At 43.3% G+C, this 9,279-nt stretch overlaps 1 pseudogene; it reads right to left on the bottom strand.

Moving 5' to 3' along the window:
- Window positions 1–478: 478 nt before the first annotated feature.
- Window positions 479–8,241, bottom strand: LOC137145779 (cytosolic phospholipase A2 gamma-like; annotated as a pseudogene).
- Between the last annotated feature and the right edge of the window lie 1,038 nt (window positions 8,242–9,279).

Genomic DNA, 9,279 nt, shown 5'->3' with positions numbered 1-9,279 from the left:
TGGAAGATGACAGAACAAGGAGCAATGGTCTCAAGGTGCAGTGGGGGAGATCTAGGTTGACTATAAGAAAAAACTGTTTTTTTTTTTTTCGGAGGGTGGTGAAGCACTGGAATGGGTTACCTAGGGAGGTGGTGGAATTTCCATCCTTAGAGGTTTTTAAGTTGTGGCTTGACAAAGGCCTGGCTGGGATGATTTAGTCGAGGTTGGTCCTGCTTTGAGCAGGGGGTTGGACTAGATGACCTCTTGAGGTCCCTTCCAACCCTCATCTTCTATGAATCTATGAATGGAAAGAAGGATGAGAGGATATGTTTTAGATGATTGAGGACTGGTAGTCTCTGCGGCTGGACACTTCACATTGCTCTATACTATATGTAAATATTACTGGATTTTAGAATTTCATGGTTGACTTGCAATATGTATCCATCTAACCAGCCTCACTTCTTTCTATCTGCTAATAAGCAGGGACATGAGCATTCACCTTGTAGGTAACTCATATTTTTCTCTTCTTTCTTCTTCTTTAGCTCCCCATTCTTGTATTCACTTCCAAAGTATTCGATGGGTACACTTGCTCCCCAGCCAAGGAAGCTGGCTTCATGGGAAGTGAATTCAAACCAGGTTTCTGAAAAATAAAAAGAAAGGGTTTGGAAGCAAAACCCAGCAATACTTTTGAGGAGGCAGATGAATCACCAGGAGAAGGCATCAGGGGAAGGGTGGCAGGAGGTATCCATAACTCATTGGAATGTGAATGTGCTTCATCCAATGTCTACATTAATAAAGTTTCTTCCCTTCCATATTGTCCCATCTTCACATCCACCTTTGACTCCTATTTGCATTCATCTCCCAAGCTCCACCTACAGCCCCATGCCACCTCTGTCTAAGTTCAGAGTTCTTATGTGAAGCAAATAATGGAAATTTTAGTTCAGGAGCTGAACCAAAAACTCTGGAGAAATATCCAGTTTGAGTCAAACTGAAAGAAAAAAATATATTTCCCCCACCCAGAAATTAAAAAGCAAATAAAAAAACATTTTGAGTTGACACAAAATGAAGGTTTTGTTTTATTCGTTTCAAGTCACACAAAACATTTTGGTCGACTCATTTTTACCCTACTTGATTCAGCTGTTCTCTTCCCTTTTTTTAATGGCCACATTTGAAATTGAAAGACAATTTTAAATCAAAAAGTAGAAGCAAAATGTTTTTATTCTTTAGTTTAGAATTTGTTTCCCCAACTGAAACTATTCATTTTATTCGATGTGAACTCAACAAATAGGGGTCTGAAAATGCATTTTTCAGTGAAAAAACAGTTAATTGAAAACATTTCTCCCAGATCGACTTGATCACTCCCTTTGCTTCACCGTTGAACACCCTACCTCCCCACCGTCTACCTTATGTTCTCCCATTGTCATCTTCATGCCATCTTCCAAGATGCCCCATCCATGCAGAGTTCTCACTGTGTTCCAGAAAGCCCATGTGATCCCCTAACGCATCTGCAATTTCTCCTATTGGTTCCCACTGCATCTTAGTCCGTTAGCACCTCCCAGAATGTGTAAACCACCACATGGGGGTCTTAAACCCCATCCAAAATATATGAGAAATGCTGGTCATGTCTAGGACTGTGTGGAAGCTGTATTTCCCATTTAGAGGGAAATTCCACAATTCTGAAATTTGTTTCTCTTCTGAATTGGAATGAAATGTTTTGTGAAAATTTCTGCCATAGATTTTACTGAATTTTTAGCAAAAATTTTAGCAAAAATGCTATGGATTTGTTTCACTTACTCTTTTCTTACCAAAAATCAAGATTTTGCTAAAAAATATAAAATTAAAACTATGTTTTGACAAAATTACTAGGGAGAAAAAATGGGAAAAAACAGCAGAAAATGTCATGCAATATGGAAAAGGGGCCTATTAACAACCCTGATGAACAAAAAAAAAGGATTTAAAAATTTTCACTTTTTTGTTTTTTCATTTTCAACAGCTCTAAAGATGACCTCGGCATCTCTGCTGCCTTGAGGAGTTGCATGTAGATGAAATAAAAGCCAGCCTTCTTTACACTGAGAATACCTGGATTTTGATTGCTTGTTTTTACCTGGAGCGTATTCAGTTACTTTGGAAAATCTTCACTCATCCACTGCAGCATATATGGGGTAGGAGTTACTTCCGTTCTCAGAAGCACCCCCTCTGTTTGGACAAGTGTCCCTTGTCCAGCTGTGAAGACAGGATTTAGAGGTTCAGACAAACACACTCCTAATTTTAACATTGTCTATGTCCCTGCCCTGACAGCTTGGTCCAAGCCAGAGCTTAGGGAGCCAACACATTACCACATGCTGAGATGATAGCTAGATAGATGTCGAGTCTGCTCTGTGACATCTGGGTCCAGTCTGTATGGGAAAGCGAAACCCACAGCACCAACTCTCAGAGCCTGGGTCGATTGTCTGGGGCTCATGGGGCTTGGGTGGTGGGATTAAAAACAGCCATGGGGACATTCTCATTTGGGCTAGCGCCCAGGGTCTGAGACCCTCCCCCATCCCCAGGTTTCAGAGCTCAGGCACCATCCCAAGTGAAAACACCTACATTACTATTTTTAGCCCAGAAGCCTGAACCCCACTAGCCGAAGTCAATTGACCCAAGTTCTGAGACTCAGCACCGCAGGTTTTTCTTTGCAGTATAAATGTATCCTTTCAGCCCAGGTTTACAGTGCAGTGTGGACTCGCCAGCACAGGCTGGGATATGCCAGGTACAGCAGCCTGGGTCCCACCAACCCAGATTTACAGTGCAGTGTAGACACATCTTATGTGACATGGAGCAAGTCAAGCAGGGCATTTTTAAAGGTATTTAGGCACCGAGTGAGATTTTCAAAAGTATCGAGGCACGTAAATCCCATTGAAATCAATGGGTGCCTAGTGCCTACATGTTCATCCCACGAAGTGATACCTTTCAAAATCTGGCCCTCAGTCGTTCTGTGCCTCAGTTTCCCCTCTGAACACGTCCCCAGCTCCCAGAGCTGTTGTGAGGCTAAATACACTAAAAGATCATGAAGGGCCCAGATCCTATGGTGATGGCGGCCAGACAAGTTCCTTAGATCATTCTAGAAGGGAAAGTTTTTCACCCACTTCATGTAACATTCCATAGACAATGGTGTAGGCCCAGAACTCCGTCAGGGAATAGTTTTCATCCTTAGCTGCCCCGAGCAGCATTTTTGTTGCCTTTGTGAGACTCCAGGTGGATTTGACAAGAGCATCACTCATATGTTCCTCCAAGGCCTGCAATTTCTCTGCCCAGTCCCCATTTTTGTAGAGCAAGGACATACACCTGTTGCAGAAACACAACACACGTGGCAAGGGGAACGGGATGTGGCTATTTCCCCCAGCCCTTTTACTCTCTGCACAGGTTTTGATTAGAATATTTTCACTCGTCGTTCTATCACTGTAATTCATTTTTAACCTGCAAGGGTTGCGTGGCTGGCTGGGTGCTATGCAAAGCCACCGCGTCAGCAGAGAGAAAATTAAAGTCCTCTTCTGAAACCCCAGGTCATTACTAGGCTAAGAAAATAGAGAATCTCTATTAGCAACATGCAGGGTCCGTGACACAGTTTGAACAGCTCTGGACATCTAGGACATTTGTAACCTCCACAAACCTGCCCAGTCCATCCTGAGTCTGCCGCACTTTCATTGACCTCAGTAGGACTATTTGTACAGAAAGGTTGGGAACTGCAAAGTCATGAGGGGAAAGATGGTTCATTGGTTAGGTCATTAGCCTAGAACTCAGGAAATGTGGGTTGAGCTCCCTGCTCTCCCACAGACTGAACCCAAGTCACTTAGTCTCCTTGAGCCCTGGTTCCCCAGAGGAAAATGGGGATACAGGCACTTCCCTACCTCATGAGTGTTGTGGAAATAAACACGGTGGTGTTCAGATACTGTACCTGTGCCTTTACCTGTGCTTGTACCTGTGTCTGTGACAGATAAGTACCTGTGATCATTACAACTGGTGTCAGTCTCCCTTAGGCTCTTGTGTCAATCGCTACTCACTGTGAGCAAGGCTATCTGTGTGTCGCCCCATTAGATCAGCTGGATGTTATGAAGGACACTATCTCCTTCTCCACTGAGAGAGTAACTCTCCACTTTATCCTACAACCTTGCAATCATTGTAGTCTCTTTGCCAGTGGATTTCCCCATCTTGTGTGCCAACTTGTCACTTGCTCCTGTTTAATGACCCCCAGTTATGTCCATTTCTCACTATTCCCATGGCGGAAACCGTCGTACAGCACAAGAGAGCAGGCACAATTCTGCTATCTTGCTTCCAGCACTAAAGCAAACTTCAAGAGTGGCAAAAATCACAAGTCAGGCCACAGAAAATCCTGAGATTAGCTTGAAAACCATGAGATTTATTTTTTTAAAATAGGTTCTTTTTATTTGCCTTCTGGCTTTTGTGCTAATAGGTTGCACATTTCCACGCTTTTCTCCATAACCACCAGGGTCAGAGACTCATGGTTCATAAGATACTGAAAACCGATGTTAGGTCAGCACAATGGTGTTGCTCAAAGGTGTGAAAAATCCACACTCTGGAGCAGCATAGTTAAGCTGACTTAAATCCCTATGTAGGCAGCGCTAGGTCAATAGAAGGGTTCTTCTGTTGGGTTAGGTCAGGTCTACACTTTCCTGGAAATTTGGCGGTAGTCGACGGAAGTTACGCAAGCTACACACAGCAGCTTGTGTAACTCCCGTTGACTTTGTAACTCCTCTTCTATGCGGCCTTTTCACTGCGCTGCGCCGCCGGAAAACGCCTTCCCATCAACACAGTGCCATGCCGCTTCAGGGGGTGGTTTTATTACCTCGACTTCCAGATTGATTGAGTGGGTCTTCACTGACCACTCAATCGATCTGGATAGATCAATTTGACGGCGGTGAATTTGCCGCCGTCAATGAAGACATGCCCTTAGCTACCACCTCTCAAGGTGTTGGATTAACTACACTGATGGGAGAACGCCTCCCGCTGGTGTAGGTAGGATCTACATTGAAGCATTGCAGAGACGCAACTGCAGTGGAGCAGCTGTGCCACTGTAGCATTTTAAGTGTAGACAAGCCATGACACTCACACAATTCACATGACTGAAGGAGCTTGGGCTTTAAGGGAAACACCATCAGACATCAAGAGATTTGCAACAACATTGCAAGAGCTATAACCATGGGGCTGAGCCCCTGTCACTTTTGCTACTGTAGAAATCTTAAAAGGACCAGGTCTAAGAGGCATGTCCACACACCAGTGTAAGCCCAGGGATAATTGAACTCAGGCTAGCAGGCTCTGGGTCTGTTAACCAATGGCTAGAGTGTCTACATTCATTTGTAACCACAAGCTTGGAATTGTTGACCTCTGGGCCCCAGCCTGGGGCTCCAGAGTCTACATTGCGTTATGCGGGGCTCAATTCAGCCACCCATATCCCAGACTTTCCAGCACCTTCCTAAAATGCAGCTGCATTAGTCCTTTGTTTGTGGTGCAGTGTGGGAGAAACATGACTGTCCACCAAACGGGATTGTCCAGAGTACAATGGAAGTCAGCCTGTGGGGCAACTTTTGTGGCCTCCCAGAGCATGAGTCCAGTGGCACTGCATCCACATTGCAAATTAATAGGGCTTGAACCCTGAGTCCTGGCCTGATTCAGGCTGACGCCCTCCACCCTCATGGAGTCCTGGGACCTTGGGTCTAAATGCTGGGTTAGCATGATTTGTGTGTAGATGGAAGAGAGGTTAGGCTTGAGCCTGTGTTTGAACCCCAGGCTTACATTGGAGTGTAGACATGCTCACACATTCTCACCTCTTCAGGAAATGGACAGACAGCGTTTTCCGGTTGGTGATGAAGTACCTGCATGTCCTTTGGTTAATAATAACAACAGCAATAATTTCCCATGGCTATCAGTTCTACAGAGGGACACACATTCACTCAAGCTTTTCTTGACATGTGCCTACCAAGTTGAACCTGAGACTCCACACAGGTACATGATGCTGTCCAAGAGACCCTGCTTTTGTAGCTCCTCCAGGGTTGCATAAAGGGCTATCAAGGCCCGCAGGCCTCCTCCCGCTCCCAGGATTGCGATATTGGGCACATCATCCTGAGGAAGGGAAAAGACACAACAACATATAAACGGAGATTACTGAGTAACCACCATTGCGCACCTAAATTACTTCCATGATATCTACAGTCAAATACCTGCCATTCCCACCTAGGTCAGCCCCCATCATGGAGTTTAAAATAATACCTTCTAGGACGCACTCCTGCAAACGTTTACACATTTGTCTTTATTTACATATCTTTATTTACACTAGTTTAAATGAGACTCCTCCCATGAGTAGCTTTACTCACAAGCTTTCCAGATTGCAGTAATGAAGCTCAATTCATTGACTGACAAACTTTTGATTGACAAGAATAACTCTAATAGCTGCTATAATATATGACGTATGTATGTTATGTATTCCATGCAGCAAAAATACTGTGAATTATCAGAACTCCCGGAAAATATTTCAACACGGTTTGTTTGTTTGTTTGTTTGTTTGTTGGCTGAAAAATGTCTTTTTGATTAAAAGGAATTTTTATTCATATTTGTCGTGATTTTGCCCAAAACCTGGGGAAAAAATCATTGTTTGCAACCAAAAATGATGCTTGGTTTTAGGAAAGAGAAAAAAAATCAGGTCTGAGGTTTTAAAAGAATCTGTGAAAAAAATGCAACATAAATGAAAAAAACAGTTTTCTTCTTTTTTTTCCCCCAGAAAACAAAATACACTTCCCAACCTGTTTTACCCATCTTTTATATTTAAACATGTATTTAAGTTCATCCCAATTCAGTATAGCACTGAAACTTGCACTTAATTTTAACCATTCACTTAAATCCCTTTGGCTTCAGTTTGTTTTATTCTAAAAGCCTTGAAAAAAAAAACCCAGAAAACAAAATAACCCACAACTTTTTGATGCACACATTTTCACCAGCTTTGCACAAGTAACTGTTACGACTGCCAATGTCCTGTATGTGCCTCTATAATTCCATAAGACATTGAAGGACTCCTACCAGGTTACAGGGAATCCCATGGTTCTCAAGGCATTTCTTCACCCACACCTTTCTGTTGCTTGTACCTAATTTTTCCCCCTCTGAGAGCTCATGGGAAATTCAGACTTTACCTTCACCCTAAGGGAAAAAATGGCAAGAGTATGTATCAGCTCTCAAAAATCTGTCAGGGATGGGGCAATGTACAGAGATGCAGAAAATCCATTAAAGCATGTTCTGGGTGGAACCCAAAGCCAATTTAGAGAGATTTTCACACAACTCTCCTACACTGAAACAACAGGTGGGGAAACTCTGTGAGGAGAACGAGACAAAGTGGGTGAGGGGATATCTTTTATTGGACCAACTTCTGATGGTGAGAGAGACAAGCTTTTGGGCTGCACAGAACTGTTCTTTAGGTCTGGGAAAGATACTCAGAGCACCACGGCTAAATACAAGGTGGACCAGATTGTTAAGCATAAGGAGTCAACATGTGTTGCAAGAAATCATTCAAAATCTCATATCCTGGGACCAACATGGCTATAACTACATGGCAAACTCCTGGACATTTCTCAACACTTCCCATGCTTTTCTCCCCCAGCACTGTGGATGCTGATTAGACCTATTGACTGTAGTAGGAACACATGAAAAAATAGATTTCTCATATGTCATCTGAACTAGGTAATGCCTTCCCCCGCCCCCCAAAAATGATCAAACTTGGCAGTGGCCGTGATAGAGACAGGTCCCCAAATTGGGCAAAAAGTCATGCTTGTGTCCAAAACTTAAGACCATGGTGGGCTCAGTTTCTGACCATTTGACTATATGCTTCTATAGCTCTCCACTCAAAGCTGTTTTGCTTCCAGCTGCAGCTTTTACTCTCCCCAGCTCTTGAATTGGGGAACTCAAGAGTTGGGGTGGCCGTGATGCCACACTGCTCTTTCTTCAGCTGCTGTGGGCACTGCAACTGTCCTCCCCTAGCCACTTGCAGTACCTCTGGATCATAGACAGAAACTAGAAAGATAGAAGATAAATAAATACAAGATAGATAGAAAACAGAAGACACAGAGATAGAAGAGAGAGAGAGAGGATAGAACATAAGAATGGCCATACTGGGTCAAATCAATGATCCACCCAGCCCATTATTCTGTCTTCCAACAGTCACCAATGCCAGGTGATACAGATGGAAGGAACAGAACAGGTAATCATTACGTGATCCATCCTGTTGCCCATTCCCAGCTTCTGGAAAACAACAATCCCTGCCTATCCCAGCTAAGAAAGAAAAAGGCTATGTTCAGACTGGCGGTGGCAAATTCGCCGCCGCCGGATCGAAGTTTCATGATCAATTGAGTGGTCAGTGAGAACCGCACAATCAATGAGGGAGTTGACTGATTAAGTCCAGCCCCTCAACTAGCGTAGCACTGAGCAGATGGGAACGCTTTTCCCGTCGGCTCAGCCAATGTGAACCCCGCGCAGAAGCAGTCGACAGGAGTTACACAAACTACTCTGTGTAATTTGTGTAACTCCTGTCGACTGCTGCCGAATTTCCCGGTAAGTTTGAACAAGCCCAAAGAAAGAAAGAAAGAAAGAAAGAAAGGTCCTGGGATTTTCAAGCCAGTCTGTTTTTTTTCCAGACACCCAACTCCTTTTGAATTTCAATGGGATTTGGGCACCCAACTCTCATAGGTTCTGCTGAAAATTCTACCCATATAAGTAATGTATTTCCCTCTTGCTACAAAAGAAGAGAGACTTGCTACATTCACACACCTCCAATTCTTTTAAACTTAATTACAAACAAAGAAAAAATGCCCAGTCAAATGTTGTCATTGGCCTTATTTTCTGACCAATCCTCTCAAGATAATATACTCATGGAATTGACTCAGGAGACGAAGATTGTTGAACACTGCCTTTTTCAGTGGATGTCAGGATACACATCTATAATTGATGCTGTAACCCTGTAAAATAGGCTTTGGGTGCCCCATCACCCCCTTTATCCATCTTCCCTAAGGTATGGGTCTCCAGGGTAGTCAAGGAAAACACTTGGAGCACGTCTATAACCTTTTGATAAAGTGATTGACACAGACAAACAAAATAAAGTATCTTTTTATTAATTCAATTAATAATCCCTACTACAAAGTAATCTAAAAAAAATCAGACAGCTAAACTAAGCTAAAAAGTATCTAAGCTAAAAAGTATCTAAACCGCAAGAGCGCACAGTCTAAATTATTCTAAGTGGTGCCCTTTGGTGCAGATGGCCAG

The sequence above is a fragment of the Emydura macquarii genome, unplaced genomic scaffold, assembly GCF_026122565.2.
Source record: "Emydura macquarii macquarii isolate MOO-44397 ecotype Brisbane River unplaced genomic scaffold, CSIRO-AGI_Emac_v2 contig_3633, whole genome shotgun sequence".
Classification (NCBI taxonomy): Eukaryota; Metazoa; Chordata; order Testudines; family Chelidae; genus Emydura; species Emydura macquarii.
The sequence above is the reverse complement of the archived record's forward strand: the minus strand, read 5'-3'. Positions and strand labels throughout refer to the sequence as shown.